At 38.5% G+C, this 18,584-nt stretch overlaps 1 long non-coding RNA gene across 5 annotated transcripts in view; it reads right to left on the bottom strand.

Annotated features, from left to right (window-relative positions):
* LOC132003801 (uncharacterized) overlaps positions 1 to 18,584 on the bottom strand; it is a 119,117-nt gene that overhangs the window by 81,370 nt on the left and 19,163 nt on the right. For 3 of the 5 annotated variants that reach the window (XR_009400320.1, XR_009400318.1, XR_009400319.1), the window contains exon 3: positions 2,629 to 2,732. This is a non-coding gene — a long non-coding RNA (uncharacterized LOC132003801). Of the gene's footprint in view, positions 1 to 334; positions 763 to 2,628; positions 2,733 to 18,584 lie in introns of those variants that run through there. The other 2 variants (XR_009400317.1, XR_009400321.1) reach the window with 2 other exon arrangements.

Below are 18,584 nucleotides of genomic sequence, written 5' to 3'. Positions count from 1 at the left end.
CTGCATGGCTCCCTGCTTGGCGGGGAGCCTGCTTCTCCCTCTCCCTGTGTCTGATGTTCCCCCTACTTGTGCTCACTCTCTCTGTCGAAGAAATAAATAAAATATTTAAAAAAAAAAAATATATATATATATATATAATAAAAAATAAAAATATAGAGAGAGAGAGAGAGAGAAAGAGAGAGAGTCAGTCCACATGTACTTACTTTCTCCTGAGAGTATATCTGGCTAAGCAAAGGTGAGACTTTCAGACAACAGATGATAGAGCTAGAGAGAAAGGGTTTCTTTGTCCTTTGGTGTAAGGAGTGACAGTGACTCAAAAAGCCTATGAGAGACAACCAGCAACATCTCTTCCCAGCCTTGTATTCAGCAACATGCATGTTGTTAGCTCAAAATCAGACATGGTGGGAGCATTTACACCATAAAAATCAGCAAATGCTACAGACCAGGTCTTCCTCCTCAGCCCCAGACCACTACTAGAAATGAGTTTATGAACATAAAAACTGTGATGCTTCCATGCCAAGAGCATTGCCGTTCTCTTATCTGTTTGAGCAGAGGCTGAAACATCAGGCTACCATCTGGCTTTCCTTAACCTCTTTTTCTTTTTCTTCTCTTGACTTTGGGTTGTACTGAGGAAAGAAGTTGCCAAGATGGCTCTGGTTCTTCTTTTTTTTTTTTTTCTTCTTTTTTTTTGATGGCTCTGGTTCTACTGGAAGACTTGGGCTGGAGTAGTGATTCTCTGGTTTTATTGTGCATCAGGATCACCTGGCAGGCGCAAGGAGCAAATTAAACAGGACAGTACTGGGTGCACCCTCCAGCATTCCTGATCCAGCAGATCTGGGTTAGGGCCTGAAATTTTGCATTTCTAACAAGACCCTGTGTGATGCTGATGTTGTTCATCTAGGGACCATACTTTGAGAACCACTGACCTGGGGGTTCTTAAGTAGTCCCAGCTGATTACACCTCTTAGCCCTCGAATCTTAATGTACCATATGGTCTACATCAATTTGGTTTCAGTAAAGCACAGTCTTTACCTCTCTCCAAGACAGTGAGGAGGACTGCTAGATCATTATGACTTGATCCCCTAGATACACAGTCACCCCCAACTTTGATTTTATTATTCTGAGAAGCTGGGAAGCTAGAGAAACTGAACAAAGCTATATAGGTACAGGAGTAATTAGGTGTCCAAATCAATCCAGAGCTTTGAAGTCAAAGCCCCTGGTATAAGAGGACCAATACCTTTTTCACCTATGGGATAGGAAGGTCTGTAATGGAAAGTCTCCCCACTTTCTGAAGCCTTCCCCAAAAGTTAGAGGAGAGGTGTTTTAGCAACAACTACAACTGCTTTCAGTAAGAAGTGGGGTCTATAAATTGAATTAGTTGTACGTTACTCTATAATATTACTATTGTTACTATTACATTACATTAACTAAAATTTCAGAGTGGGAAGAATTATGTTAATTGACCGATATAAATTATACACAGAGTTCTGACCCTAGATATTTTTCTGAATTTTATGATCTTGACATCTTTAGACACCTTGAAATGTCTACAAAAAGACATTTCATAGTGCTTCAGAATTTACAAAGCTCTTCTTTAAAAATCACTGTCTCTTTTTCATGAAGGCTATAATTATTTTTAGTCTTGTTTGCTTTCTACCTAGTAACATTTGGTAATTATTAGTGTAAGTTTTTCTTAAAGCCTTCTCATAGATTTTCTTCATCTCCATTTTCAAGTGACCATAAATTGAAGCCATTTGAGTCCTATTAGAGGTGGATGTAGGTTTTGCCAATGTCAATTTCAAGCGATTCCGACTGATCAAATAACTTCCATTACGTCAAATCAGATGATTTTTTAATTAAGAGGAACAAGCCCTTACATACCACAATAATTTTTTAAATTTCTCAAGTAGGAAAAGATAGAGAGTGCTCTTGCTTTAAACAAAATGAAATTAACCCATTTTATATTCACATGTTCCTTTAAACCTAACTTAGAAATCTGAACTGTATTAAAAGCTATATGTTGAGTTTGTTGCATTTAGAATAAGCTGTTTATTAAACAAGTACTATAGGAATGGTCACTTAAATTTAAGTTTAAATTTCATTAAAACATGAAATTTTTGCAAGAAATGCAGTTTAAATTGCATTAAATTTTCCTAAATACCTTTACAAATATTCAAAGCAATATACACCTTTAAACATCTCCGCTTTGGAGCTATGTTTCCCCATTTTAAAGATAAGGAATATGAGGATTACAGACATAAATGGCACCCTAAGAAACTCAGGCCACATCTTCTGACCTTTCCTGAACCCTCTGTGCTCAGAGCGTGGTCCATGGACCAGTAGCATGCAGCTCTTGGAAGCTTATTAGAATGGCTGAGTCTGAGGTCACGCTACAGACCTTACAAGTCAGAATCTGCTTTTAATATAACCGCGACCCCCAGAACCATATGCACACTAAAGACAGCGAAGTTCTGCTCTAAGTCACACTGCTCTACACAGACTAGAAGCTAGGCTGCTAAAACTTTTCTCATCCTCACATAAGGAGGCATCAGCCTCCACCTCTAACCAAACACAGGCCAAGAAACTTCTTAACTCTTCCTTCACTCCAGCCCCAAGAACCGTGTGTTACCTCACATTTTGGAGTCTCTTTCCTCTCCTCTGACTCATCAGCAGCCACATCTTAAGCAAATACTGAAAACCGGTATGTGGCATAATCCCAACAGGAAGAGAACCCTGGAAAGGAGAGAAAGTACCTCTTTTTAGAACTGAGATTATAAAGAAGACCATGTCCATATGGGTTAAAACAATTCTGCACACTGGTTCCCATCACTCATTTCCTTTTGTACCCAAAGACCAGTGGTCAAAGCCACAGAGTACTGAGTTATATGGTATACAGGAGAGGCTTGGACCTCTCCCCCAGGAGTTTATTTAAGGTAGATATATTTTTCAGCCCAAACAGATAGCCTGATCACAGGGATGCTGTATATTTGCCATTTTCTAAAACACACTGTGCATGTGCCATAGTGCAGGGGTTCTTCTGTTCGTTATCTCTGTGTTGAGTGTCGCTACCTCCATCCAAGGATGTGAGGTGAAGTCATTTGCCCAAGATCTATAGCTAACACCAACATTTGATAGAAGCCTGATGAGATTAAGTTTACCTGTTGGACCTTTCTAAGGCAATGATTATATATATATATATATATATATATATATATCTCACATAGTTTGGTATATATATATAAAAGATTTCTACTGTAGATATTATTTTCTTGAAAACATTGAAATCTTCCCTTAAAAAGGCATCCAAGTTTGATTAGAGTCAAAGGACTGGGTTTGAATCCCAGCTTTGGGCTTTTCTATCAGTGTGACTTTGATGGGTATCTTAACCAAACTGATCATGAGGTACTCCATCTGAAAGGTAGAAGTATAACCCTTATCATAAGGCTGTTTTAAAGCTTAAACAAAGCAATAAGTCCGTGCATGTCTCTCATAATGCTTAGTACATAAAAGGCACTTATCCATTAAATCCTAATCCACATAGTTCATACATTTGTTGGGTACACTTCTTATTAACTCCCATGTCACCCTTTTCCATTCTCCTTAACCAACTTACAATGGCCCAACATAACCTCTCTCCTTATATCCTGGTTTTATGTTTGAAAAGGTGATGGATCTCTCCTCTCATCAGTACTCAGCCCAGGGCCAAAAATCTCTGGTCCATATGTGATGGTTTCCAGGCAAGAAAACATAATTTTTAACTTTATATATAATTAGTAGACAAAGAGTAGGAACACATTTTCCAATGCAGACCTCCAGGATTAACTCTGCCATGCATCATCTGTGTAGTTTTGGAAAGATGTTGAAACTCTGTGATTCAGATGCTTTGTCTCTAAAATGGAGGTGATAACAATACCTATCTCATAAGTTTGTTTTAAGAATTAAATGAGATGTTTTTCACATTAACTTCTTAGCCTAGTGCCTGACAAATCCAACAAATAAGGCTTTTCTTTGGTCCCTTAATGTGGAGGCAGGCACAACTGTAGTTGCCTCTGCCTGTCTTTATGAGATGTGAGCCTGTAAGGGCTCAGTGGCAGCCATGGAGCCTAACTACTCCCTCAATGTCTGGTTTAGCCCTAGTAAGCATGGTTTGGTCCGAAGGTCAGAAATGAAAGTCTTTGGTATATCCTATGGATTTCCTCAGGGTTCTCTAGAAGGAAATTGTTCTTAATTTTTTTTTAAGATTCTATTTATTTATTTCACAGAGATCACAAATAGGCAGAGAGGCAGGCGGAGAGAGAGGAGGAAGCAGGTTCCCTGCTGAGCAGAGAGCCTGATGCGGTGCTCGATCCCAGTACCCTGGGATCATGACCTGAGGGGAAGGCAAAGGCTTTAACCCACTGAGTCACCCAGGCACCCGGAAATTGTTCTTATCTTAAAAGAAACACTTAATTGTTCTCCAGTGGGGAGGAAAATACAGGTGGATTTCTGATTAAACATGGCAGACTTAATGTATATTTCCACTCCACTCAAAACTCTAATGAAATAATAATAAAGGGGTAGAAAGTGGAAATTCACAAAGACAAAGAAAATAGAAAAGAATATAATGGGTTTTAAAACATTAATATTTCTGAAGGTTAAAAGGATAAGTGCATGGTTAAAATACTGAAACCAAAGACCACTGAGAGAAGTCAAAATGGAACAGATTTGCGGTCATGGAGTTCCAAAAAGGCTCAGGAATTTGAGATACCAGTACTCTGAAAGCGGAGTAGAAGAATAAGACTTAAAAAGGATGGGTTGATGGTCTGTATATGGAAGGAGCAGTCAGTTCCCCATCTCCTTCCTTCTAGGCAAACAGGGGAGTTCCCCCACCCTGACTATCCCAACTCAGATTATACACGGGAGACTTGATCTCTGGGAAGTAAATCACAAATGCTTTGAAGTGGGGATACCAGGTGCAGACAGAAGCAGGGTGAATACTAAAAACAAGACCATTAAAATGTTTACATTCTGAATATTTAGACCCTTAGCTCCTTTCTACTGCATAGTTCCCAGACCTCTTTCAGATGGCCTTATACTCCCTGGGCAGGATTTAGGTATTTCTTCTCCACAGAAGTGGTCTGGCCCCAGGAAAAAACACCTACAGATAATGTCATCTAATCTGATGAAAAAACTGGCTTGGTCCTGATCACCCTATAATGATGCTTAATGTTCAACACACTCTCTCTGCACCCAGAGTTCCTGTCAGAGTCTAAATAAAGTCTATAAAGTCTAGTTTTATTTAGCTACAAAATGCCAGATGTTTGAGGAAAGTCCCTAAAATGAAAGGCAGAGATCAAGACCAATAAACTGAAGAAGAAGAGGGAAAGGGGGAACTTGCACAGAGAAGAAAACTGAAACTAATAAACAGTAATATAAGAAAAAAGGTAAGAATATCCACAGAGCAAGAATGGGTGAATTTAGAGAAGTGTCCATGGAAACAGATTAATATGGTTAAAAATTTATTTTTAAAGGTCCACTGAAGGGCTGGAATGTAAAGTTAAGGATATTTTCAAAAATCTAGGAGAAAAAGTTAAAAATGGAAAAATAAAAGAAATACATGAAAATTAGAGGAATGAGAATAATAGCAAATTAAAGATGGCTAAAATTCTTTGCTATTCTCCCACTGAGAGGTAGAATCTAAATCCTCTCCTTTTAAATACAGCTGGTCTTGGTGACTTGCTTGACCAATAGAATGTGGTAGAAATGATGTTATGGAACTTTGAAGCCTAGGTCACAAGAAGGCTTGCAAATTCTTTCTAGGCCTCCTGTAATAAAACTGCTGTACTACTACTCCAAACCCAGCCACCATACTCTGAGAAAGCTCAAGAGCCCTGTGGTAAGTGCCATGTGGAAACATACCAAGGCCCCTCATCAACAACCACTACCAACTTGCTGGCCCTGTGACTGAGCCATCTTGGAAATAGTTACTGTAATCTTGTTAGAGATTTCCTAGTGATGCCACATAAAGCAGAGATGAAGCTATACTCCACCAAGTCCTGCCCAAATTACAGATTTGTGAGCAAAATAAATGATTACTATTGTTTTAAGCTGCTTGGGTTTTAGATGGCTTATTATATCTCAATAGACAACTGGAACAAGGGCCAAGAGTTGGCCGATAAGAATTTTATAAAGAGAGATGAAGAAAAAAAAAGAAAACAATAAAAGGAAAGAAACTTTCAAAATAATAATACAAGGGAAGTTCCCAAAACTGAGTCTCTAGATTTAAACTGAAAGAAACAAAATACTGAGTGACCAACAAAGTGCAATAAAAAAATACCTCTTCCAAGTTACATCATCAAAAAATTTCAGAATATTAGGGATAAAGAGAAAATCCTAAAAACTTCCAAAGACAAGGAAAAAGGGGGTGAAGGCAAAGCACATACAAATATCAGGAATCACTGCTCTTCACAGTAGGAATTTAGAAGACAATAAAGCTATACCTCAAAGCCCATGGGGAGAAAAATGCTTTCAACCCAGAATTCCATTCTCAGTCAAATTATGAATCAAGTGTGAGGCCAGAATAAAGACATGTTTTTTTTTCATAAGCAAGTTGTCAAAGATTTATTTTGCCAGAGGAAAGTAAGCCAAGAACAACGACATCCCTAGGCTCCAGGACTTAGGGATCCCACACAGCCAGGTGAAGGAATTCCCAGGAGGGTGAAGGACAATCCCCCTGTACGAGCTGAGCAACCCTAGCTAGTTTGGAGAATGGAGGGCTCCAGAGGAATGGAGGGAGATGGATTCAGGAAGTTCCCTGGTGTTTTGACCATCTTGAAAGGAGCCTGTAGTTCTGGAAATGATTTAGTCTTTCATGAGGGATAAAGTAAATGGAGAATTATGAAAAATGAAGTGTGAAAGAAGCCACCAATTCTAAGAAAAGCAAAAAGTTATGGAGAAAAGAAACGCAAACACTGTATTCTGCAGACTCAGCTGTGATAATGTTGACATGGTCATACTAACATAAACACAGGTTATTAACTCAACCTGTGATGGGATTATACTACAAGGATGCAGGAAGGAAAACCTGTGTCAGGAGAGGGGGTGGGTGACCATTTAAGAGAGCTGAATTGTCTTCTGCCATGGTAAGAAAATGTTAGTACCCTAAATTGAAAATAAAGAGAAAAGAGCCTAAGCAATTATTTGAATATAAGACAACACATTTACTTAGACCTATATGATGGGCACCAGTCTTTCCTGAAGAGGATTTGTGCCGGGAGAGACAAGTGAGGAGGGGAGACAAGTGAGGTGTTTAGGGCTCATAATTTAAGTGCACAGCCCTGAAAGTGAGTGCCTCCTAACATTTTATGTCCTTGACACCACGCTTGCTTCACCCTAGTCCCAGCTCTAGGGGACGGCACATGACACCATACACGCGGTGGCAGAAAGAGCAAATGATAGAAATGATAAGGAAATGTAGAGGGGGTGAGGGGGCTCAGGCTGTGTATTTCACCTCCTAATGGATAGACTGAATAAGAGACCTTTAAATCAAACCTGAACAGATGAACAGATTTTTGCAAGGCAGAGAAAAGAAGGGGATTCTAGGTTCAATATAAAAATGCAAAGGAACAGACAGGTGTGTGAAGTTAGAGGAAATGAACATAACTGCATGAAGGCGAGGAAACACATAGAATTTAATAAGACCTTATTGCAGATCATAGATTCCAAAATACTGGGTTAGATTCTTAATACGTGGTTAGATTCTTGAAAAATTATTAGGGCACAAAAACCGAATTTAAGAACATTCTACAGTTGATTGGCTTTCTCTCCAGAGACTCAGAACAAATCTAGAGGCTTCAATTTGTAAGCATCAGTTGGTTGACATATTGGTCCATAGTGGGGCTTGGGATATTTGCATTGGATGGCCATGAAGATGCTTTCATTCAGAATTGCTTTAATCTGAGTTTTATGAGTTTCCACAGCAGGGCTAACTGGGCAGAAGCCTGCTGAAGAGAGATTTGTCCCTTAACACCAGAAAAGCATAAGCTATTAGGTGCCATGGACTCGCCCTGCTCCAAAGCCAGGTTCCCTTGTGTCCCTGGGAACTAGATCAGGAAGTTTAAGCAAGAGAGGCCCAGAATTTGTGGTGACTGAGATATCACTGTGAAAGCAAACAAACATTTAGCCCAGAGCCTCTAAAGAAATGGTAGACAATGTTTTGTTTGCCTATTGACTGGCTTAGCATAATATTTTTTCAATCTTGGTCCTGTATCAATTTCTGACAGTACAATTGAAAGCTAATGCAAGAGTACATTGTCTACAGGGCCAGCCAAGGAAATTGGGAGCTTGGTCAGTGGCTGTAAATATCCTCTTGGTATTTCAATTTGTTTATTCTGAAGTGCTCTCTCAGGGGCCGAGAGGGTTCTGGGACACACTGGCACCAGGTTTGCAGTGGGAAAGATCAGTTGCTCAGATAAGGGTTGGGGTCCGCCTTGAGACGTGCCACGAAAAAAAAGATCTGATTTAGCCATTAAATCCCTCCAAAGGGTGGTGAGTATGGCTGTAACAATGGGGTATTCAGAAGAACACTTGGTAGGCAGGAAAGGGATGTTCAAACACAAATGCAACAGAGGTTTAGAGGATTGATTTGTCACTCCCTCTTCTTCCAGGGACACTGAACACTGCCTGAACTTAGAAGACTACACAAGTAGACTCTTACTTTTGGTGACCCGAGAAATGTGGGAGACCAAACACTAATGCCAGAGGACAGCAAACTCTGCTGAAGATTTGTCCCTAAAGTGAAAACAGTCCCGGTCCACATGACTCACTGTGGGTGGTCCTGGCTGAACTTGGGGTGAATGAGCTCACTGATCTTTGTTTTTAAGCATCTTAATGAACTTAACTACTCTAGGAGCAAGGTTGTAGGCAGAAACAGAGAGAGAGAGAGGAAGAAAGAAAGAAATGAAATAAAGATAATCAGCACATAAAGAAACATACAGGAAAAAAAATTGATGTGCGTAAACATGTAGGAGGAAGAATCCTGAAAAACATTTGCCAAGGTCTGCAGGGTACCAAACGACTCACACATATTCCTTGTAGGTGGTCCACTAAAAAATCTAAGAGGTACTCCAAAACTAAGCAGCTACACACACAAACACAAAAACACATGCACGCACGCTGCATGCATGCACCCAGAAAACAAAATTAAAGGGATTCTTCAGTGTCTGTGATTCTTCAGTCTGAAATCTCTTGTTTGTATTTAGTGTGGAGTGTTTTCCCTAAAGGATATCCTGTTTGAGATTACTATTGGCCTGTTCCTCTTAACATCCTTAAAGAAACATCCAGAAAAACTAAATAAACCCCCACCCCTCCAATAGCATGCCAAGTGATTTATCTAAAGGAGGTGAGGGAGAGAGTTGCATGAAATAAGACACATTCTCATCTCCTTCTGCAGGTTCCTGCTATACCCCAGAATCCCAAGCTGCTTCCCAAGAGGAGAAGGAAACTTGATCCCACTACTGGCATCACAGATAGAGGTAGTCAGACTTTGGAATCACCCAATCAGAGACCAATTTCTGCCTTAGCAATTGAGTGGCCTCAAGTAAATCTGCGCCTCAGTTTCCTTGCTTGTAAAAGGAGGATAAATATTTATCTCCTAGGGCCACTGCAAGAATCAAATGATCAAATATATATGTAAGCACTCTACAGTTTACAATGAATTTTAACATATATTGTTATTGCTATTATCCATATTTCTCCCACCATTGTGAAGATGTCATATTGACTTCATAGAATTAATTAGCAGTTGAAAAAATAAAATGATTAGAAATACTCATTTTTATTGCTTAGTTCAGCAATAGATTGCATACTCGTTATACACACAAAAAAAACCCACAAATAATGTGATTGTTTCTTACCATTGTCAGATTTAAAATACCAAATTTCTCAACCAATGTTTCTATTATCTTCTCTTGTAGCAAACATTCTAGAGTGATAGGATACCAAGAGCCCTGAACACCATGTGGGAAGTGGACATTAAGAATGGCAGAGACAGGGATGCCTGGGTGGCTCAGTTGGTTGGACGACTGCCTTCGGCTCAGGTCATGATCCTGGAGTCCCGGGATCGAGTCCCACATCGGGCTCTCAGCTCCACGGGGAGTCTGCTTCTCTCTCTGACCTTCTCCTTGCTCATGCTCTGTCTCACTTTCTCTCTCTCAAATAAATAAATATTAAAAAAAAAAAAAAGAATGGCAGAGACAAATGCTATGGGACCCAGAAAGTTATACTATTTTATACTAAGTTTCTACCTCCCTTAAGACTCTTAATCCTGACATCTTCTAATTCTGCCTCAGACATTAGGTTGGACTTTCAATACAGTCCATTTTCACAAGAGTGAAGTGGGATATATGTGTTGTCTACCACCTCACTCTCTTTACCATTCTTCATGATATCTCCGCTGTGTCTCATTGAACAAATTTTACTTCCCTGAATTGTGCTACCTCTGAGATTTAGTGTCCGAAATGGACCTTTGAAAACCCTTCTCACCTTTGCTTCTCTTAGCTCAGGTGTCCCCTCCTTTGGGAAGCATTTCCAATAATCCTGTCCATCCATCTGCTCCCAGCTCCTAAAAGAGGCCCATCCTATGTGATTTATCAAAGTCTATGGATATTTTTATCATAGCACTAATTACCTGGCATTGCAATTGCTGGTTTTCAGATTTTCCTTCCTATATTATGGGCATCTTAAGGAGGGGGAGTTATGTCAAATGTCTTTTTATACTTCTGAAACTCAGTACGGTGCCCGATGTAGATAGGTCCAATGTACGTTTACTGTGAATAGGTGAATTAGCAAAAGAACAATTCTGTGAGCTAAAATGAGTTGCCAGTTGATTGCAGTTTGTTTGTCTAAGGATTTTTAGGATAAGGTCAGACAATTCTCCTTTTAGGGTGCTTAGAAATTACAGACTTGACAGAGGCAGGGGGATGGACTAGATGGTACCTGCATCCCATCTGGTCCTCTCTCTCGGCTGAGACTAGAGGGGTGGGAGGAATAATTCCTTCAGAAAAGGAAGAAACAGAATGAAAAGCAAGTAGTTGCTGCTGAGCACACCAAACCCACAGGACCACAATGGGCGATCTAAATACAGAGTTCTGTCTCTATGATAATCATGTGAGTTGGTGTCTTTAATTCCCCTTTTACAGATGGAGAAACTGAAAACTAGACAGTTTAATTAACTTTCCAAGATCACATAATTCCTAAATGACAAAGCCAGGATCTGAACTCCGGTTCCCCCAGGATCTTCCACCCATGTTTATCCAATAGAAGATGTGTAATCTCACATTTCAGCGCTGTGTGGGCTACCCAAAGCAAAAAGTTATACATACGGCATGTTTTCCTGGGGCCCTATTACTTAAAGATTTGGGAAAATACTCTGTTCATTGTCAAAAACCACAAAATAAAATACTTAATTTGTAAAAATATTTCAGATGAAGGGAGTCATAAAACGTTTTCAGACTTTGAGCCGGTTGCTTTGGACTGGACCTCCAGGCTTCCAGGCTCTGGAGTCATCAGAGCCACTGCATGGAAACGCTGGAGAAGCTCTGGACCACTGTCAAGAAAGCAGCAATGCAGGCCAAGATTAAGACAAGGGTTGACGACACATCGTCCTGCAGACCATGGGACTGCTGCCGAAGAGGCTCCAGCTGTGATACACATGGTCCAAGAAGAGAGCGCAGAACAGCAGGAGCTCATCGGAGCACTGAGTGGCTTAAAAATGTCCAAGAAGATATTTCCAAACACTAAATATGGGCTATCTCCCCTTCCTGGCTAAGCAGCAGACCCTAGCTCAGGGATGTGACATCTTGCCAAGGAGACTAAACAGAGCTGATGGTGTCTCATCATCCAGAATGGGACCAGAGAGAAGGCAGTATGATATGTCACTGTCTAAGATGAATTCAGATGCCCAGTTAGCAAATGAGCTGCTGCTGGAGTTCCTCCTCAATTTAGACTTTGACGGTCACTTAATCTTTGAACAAAGTCACAAAATTGTGGAGCCAACCTAAGACTTGAATTCTAATTCACATCTAAAAAGCATATGCCATATTTAGTCTATAATAGGATAGTTTTTTTTCATATTCTAGCATCTCTACATCTCTCTCTAAAAATAAGATTGTGTCATATAATCTAAGACATGAGCCATGTCTTTTTTTTTTCTTAGTGTCACATTAAATAATAATGTATTTTGCCATCAGTGGCTTCTTGGAGTCCAATAATGTATTGAGCTTTTACAAATGGGTTTCTATACAGACACTGTGCATGTATGTAAGTTTAAACACTATATGCTGTTGAAATTTGTCTTCTTATGAACTCTCCAAATAAAGCACTGTATATAAAAGAAGTAAAAGGAACTGTTGTGGCCAAGACAGGAATACAGCCCCTTCCACAAATAAAGGTCCCTTGAGTATCCCCTGGTGCCTCTTCCTGGGGCAACTCCATAACATATGGCAGATCGAATAGACAATACATGGATGAAAGCATAAATGAAAGTAAGGATTAGAGCTGATCTATTTTTGTATCTACCTGCAACTAAAATCCAAGAACAGGCAGTTCTTGTGTCAATAATAAAGCTTTGTGTTACTATTTGATATTATTTAAGCCTATAAATAATATAAATGCATGACTTTGATAAAGGTTAAAAATAAAAAAAAAATCTGTGTGACCTAAATGAAGTTGATTTAGAACTAAATTAATCAAAATTAATAAGTGTATATATTAATAAATAAGCACATTGATTAATTAGGCATTTGAGAAAATGCTTTCTACAGAGTAGTAAAAGAATAACAAAAAAATCCTAAGCAAATTAAAATAGAGGAATCAATAAAAGTAAAGGCAGGAATTAATTAATTACAAACAAAAAAGAATATAGGAAATGGGTCTTTGAAAAAAAAAACTGTAACTAAAATGAGCAATAAATTAAGCAAATCACTACCTAAACCAATCAAGAGAAAACATGAGAAGAAATAAGAATAGAAAAATAGCCACAGACAAAGAAGAAATGAAAATAATTTTAAGAAATATTTACAAAGGAAACATACTTTAAAACCTGGAACAAATGGACTTTCTTCATTAAAAATAGAAACTCCCAAAATTGACTTAAGAGAGAGAAAAAAATAAAGCAGACCAATTGTGAAAGCTGTCAAAGAGCATGAGTGGTTTTTTTTGTTTTTATTTTTGTTTTTTCGGAGCATGAGTGTTTTTAAAACCATGCCAGAGGATAGAGTAAGAAGTAAGATCTCACGCTGTAATCACATAGCCAGCATAATGATAACAGCAATATCTGACAAGACATAAGGACCAACATAATGTATATCAATGCAACACTTACAAATATTACAAAGAGAATTAGCAGTACATCGGGTAGTAATACAGTAGGACCGACTATCTGAAGCTTGTTCAGAAATCCAAAGAAAGTTCAATGTTAAGAAATATGTTCTTACAAGTCACCCATTAACACGTGAAGAGGCCAAAAAGAAAATACTCGTTTCAGTAGATGCTAAAAAGTCATAATGGATACTTCTCTAACATGAAAAAAATCAGCATTTCAAACTATGCTACCTGCTTAATGGTAAATTTTTAAAAATACTCCTGTTAATAGAAAAAAAACAGAAAATTATCACAAAAAATGAAATACTTGCAAAATATTAACACATTTAACATTCATATAAGCAAAATAGTAACAAAAATTATTACTACCAAAAAAATTTATTACTACCTTTATGTAACTTCTTTCTGGAAGTACTTATTTTTTAAGATTTTTTTTTTTTTTTAAGATTTTATTTATTTGAGAGAGTGAGAGAGCACACGAGCAGGAGGAGGGGCAAAGGAAGAGGGAGAAAATCTCAAGCAGACTCCGCGCCCAGTGCGGAGCGCAATGCAGGGCTTGATCCCTGGACTCTTGAGATCATGACCTGGGCCAGAACCAGGAGTCAGACCCTTAAACGACTGAGCCACCTAGGCCCCCCTGGAAATACTTTTCAGTGCAGTCTGACACAAAAAATAGGAGCTAAAAAAAAGATTAGAGAAGGAAAAAGGATCACTATTTATAAATAATGTGATTTATACTTGGGAAGTTTAGGAGAATTAATTGAAAATCTTTTTTAAAAATAAGAGTAAGTAGTGGATAAGAGTAAATGGTTGAGTAAGTGGTTGATAACAAAAATTCATTAGAAAACATAATGCAATTTTTAAAATCTAGTTCATAAGAGTAAATGAAAAACTAAAATATTCAGGAAGACTTAATAAGAAACATCCAGGACATTTTTTTTTAAATATTACAGTTCATCTAAGGAACAAAGAAGACTATAAGATCTCATGTTTTAAAAAAAATCGATTTCTCTAATGTAATATATAAATTCATTGTAATCAGATAAAATCCAATCACTTCACAAAAATTATTTATCTCATGACATAAAAATGTGCAAACAGGGAGATTCTGAAATAAGAACAATGAGTTAGCATTAGTGAGATGTTATTTTTAAATTATAAAACTACATTAAACTACTTAATGTTAGCCCAGAAAAGACAGATAAATCAATGGACTAGTACAAAGAAACCAAAAATATCAATATACATGTGGATATCTAGTGAGAAACATATACAAATGAGTACAGTGGAAAAATATATCAAATATTCAGTATATGATATAAGTATAACCATCAACTTATTTAGAAAAAAAAATAAAGCTAGACACCTACCCTGATCCTTATTCAAAAATAAATTCCAAGTGTAACAAAGATTCAAACACTTTTTAAAAAATACCTGAGTGTGCTAAGAAAGAGAAATATAAGTAACTTTTTCAAATTAGCCTTAGAGTAAGATTAGAGTCCCTTAGAGTCCCTCCTAATGATGGTATAAAACCCAGAGACAACAAATTTAAAATAACAGTAAATATGACTCTGGAATAGCAAAAATACTGTGAACAAGAATCTGAAATAACAGCATATTGGAAAATGTTTATAAGTTTTTGATAAAATGATAATATACTTTTTTCTTAAATTTTTAAAAGATTTTATTTATTTATTTGACAGACAGAGATCACAAGTAGGCAGAAAGGCAGGCAGAGAGAGAGGAGGAAGGAGGCTCCCCGCTGAGCAGAGAGCGGGATGTGGGGCTCGAATCCAGGACCCTGGGATCACAACCCAGGCAGAAGGCGGAGGTTTTAACTCACTGAGCCACCCAGGCACCCCCGGTAATATTCTTATAATGAGAACTCTTTAGAAGCATTTATTAAGAAGAGAAAATATAGGGATGCCTGAATGTCTCAGTTGGTTGAACAACTCTGGCTCTTGGTTTCAGCTCCAGTCGAGATCTTGGGGTTGTGGGACTGAGTGAGCCCCACAAGGGGCTCCGGCTCCTCATACATTCTGCTTAAGATTCTCTCCCTCCCCCTTCAACCTTGCCCCCGCTTGTGCATATGCACATGCGCGCTCTCTCTCAAATAAATAAATACATATCTACGTACATACATAAGAGTAAATATTAAAGATGGCAAAGGACATAGATCTGAGGGAGGAAAAAACACTAAAATGGTGATAAACAGGAAAAGATGCTCAAATTCACTAGTCATTAAATAAATGCATACTGACTAACAACAGGATACCATTTTCATCTCAGCAGTAATTTAGTGATGACTATGGCGGGGGGTGGGAAGCACTCTCATAAATTGGTGGACAGGAACAGAAATTGGTTCCAACCATGTGGAAGGTAACCAGGCGAACTCTATCAAAATCCTTTGTGCCCATTACTGAATTTCTAGGAATTCAACCAACAGACACACCCTCTTATGTCTCTAAATACATATACACAGGTGTTGGCGGTAGCGTTGCAGCCAATAGCGAAAGTTGGAAAATAAGCCAAATATCCATCAGCAAGGAACACTTAGATCATGATATACACACATCCTGTGAAGCATTACTGAGCTATTAAAAAGGGTAAGAAAGGTCTATATATTGTGATGTGGGGAAAGGCCCAAGGTATGTTATGTGACAGAGCAAGCAAGGTACACAACACTGCTGAGCATAAGTCCATCTGTAATTTTTAAAGCATATACAAAAATGTGCAAACGCTTGCTGACACATAGAAAATCTCTGAAAGGATAAGCAGGAATGGGTAAATATGATTACCTAAGGAGGGTAGGACTAGAAGCAAAGGGCTTTCTAGCTATATAGATCATAATAGTGATCATGAATTTTTTAATTTTAAGAAACTAAATTTTCTAATAAATATACAAGACCATATTTCCTTAGAGTCATAGGCTTCTAAGATCTAGGATGTTTGCGGTCCTTGCATTATTGATTGATTAATTATCATAAAGATAAAACTTTAGGATATTACAATACCCATTTTATATATGAGGAAATTGTGCTTTGAAGAGGTTAAATAACTCTCTCAAGGTCCACAAAGTGGCTCTGTCAAGGCCAGGATTTTGATTCAAATTGGGATCTGCCTGGTTCCAAGACTGTTGTACAATACTGGATGCTACCCTCCAGTTCTTCATAATTGTTATATACATCAGGACACCCCCTAGATCCATGAAGGCCAGGATTTTTCTTGGCCTTAGTCTTTGCTGCGTATCAAATCCTGGTAGAGTAAACTCACAAGAACTATCTACTGAATGCATGAGAGGCACCACAGATTTAATGGAATCATGGATCTAATCTATTTTATCACAGGAATTAGGTAAAAGTCAGAAAACCCCAAGTAAGGTAAGAATTACAAGGACTTCACCTCCATTCTCTTTTTTGGATTTTCTTGTTTTATGGCATAAGTCAGCCTGTTATGATCCTCAGGCTGTCCCATCTCCTTGCACAGACAGAGACACATGTCTGAGTTTAACCAATAGAATATAGGGGGAATTGATGAATGCTACCTCTTGGACTTGAGTATCTGCAAATATTTGTACTGTGCCTTAGCAAGTAATAAAGTTCTTCTCCTTTTATACAGTATTCCTGCATAGCCTGTAAATGCTATTTCATTACCTTTTAGCCTTTAACATTACAGATGAGAAGTCCAATATTTTTCTAACTATTTTTTCCATTGTAGTAACTTGTTCTTTCTTCCTGGATGGTTGTAATATATTCACATTGTCTTAGGAATTCGGGAACTTTATCAGAATATTGCCTGTGAATGTTACTTGTCATCAGTCCTCCCTTGAACTTGATGAACCTCTTTAGCATGCAAATCCAGATCTGTCTTCAACTTAGGATACTTTCTCTCCCTATTATTTGTTAAGGAACTAATTATTTTCCCAATTCCTTTTTGAACTTCTGTTTTTCATATGCCATGTCTTTGGGATGCTTCTCCCTGAACTTCTTTCTCCACATAGTATCTGTCTTTATCTTTTCTCTGGGCTTTGAGATACATCTTCCACTTGCCTCCAGTGACCTGCTCTCTTTCAATCAATCTGCTGAGATGTTGAATGGGAAACCTTGTGGTTGGGCTCCATGTTTGTGATGCACCTGAGTCTCTTTGGATGTCTTTGTTTGGGTTTAGATGGTCAATTATTACACTCTAGCAAGTCACATTCATGGATGGGTTTCTATTGAGTCTCCTAACTGGTGTCAGCCAAACAATAGAATGGGGGAAATATTTTCTACTCCCAGGAGATCATCAGTCACCTGTGAAGTCACCCAGAGGGAGCCCTCTACATTCTAGCTAAGATAGGTTCTCATATTCTGCCATCTCAGGGTCAGAAAGGATATAGCTCCCAGATCTAGCTCCTGCTTGTCCTCATAGGGACCAGAGAAACCAGATACCTTCAAGGCTGATAGCACCCTTTCCTCCAGGATATATCTCAGAACCAGCATTTTCTCAGGATTCCCCAGGCTACTCTTTCCTTATACCAGGGAGATCTCTTTCTAGCTCTAACTCCTCTTCTTGAGGAAGAAAGCCCTCTGTCTGGTCTTCTCTCCTTCTTCTCTCCTCAGCCTCATGTCCCTCCCATCGAGCCCTCCATCGAGGAAAAAGGAGTTGGGGTCCAGAAGAAGAAAGCTGCAATTAGGTAGCCATATTCCCAGAATCCTTGCTCTTCTGTGTTCTTACAAACTGTCCTCTATTTTTAAGTGAAAGAAAAGGAAAAAAAATAGTCAAAGCAGGATTGAAAGAATAAAATGTCATCTACATAAGCTGAAAGAATCATGATCATGATAGAAGAGGAAAAAGCCCTGCACTGGAAACCAGACAACCTGTTGCTCATTGTCTTGGGGAATCCTGCAAGGGACCTATCAGTGCTGCAGTTCAATCCTCCCTTCTGTTAAATAAAATGCCAGACTGAACAAAGGAAACAGTCAACAAAACCAAAAGACAACTGAGAGAATGGGAGAAGATATTCACAAATGACATATCAGATAAAGGGCTAGTATCCAAAATCTATAAAGAACTTACCAAACTCAACACTCAAAGAACAAATAATCCAATCAAGAAATGGGCAGAAGACATGAACAGACATTTCTACAAAGAAGACATCCAACTGGCCAACAGACACATGAAAAAGTGCTCCATGTCACTTGGCATCAGGGAAGTACAAATCAAAACCACAGTGAGATACAACCT

This window comes from Mustela nigripes, chromosome 16 (assembly GCF_022355385.1).
Source record: "Mustela nigripes isolate SB6536 chromosome 16, MUSNIG.SB6536, whole genome shotgun sequence".
NCBI classification, from domain to species: domain Eukaryota; kingdom Metazoa; phylum Chordata; class Mammalia; order Carnivora; family Mustelidae; genus Mustela; species Mustela nigripes.
This window is presented reverse-complemented; position numbering and strand designations above follow the sequence as displayed.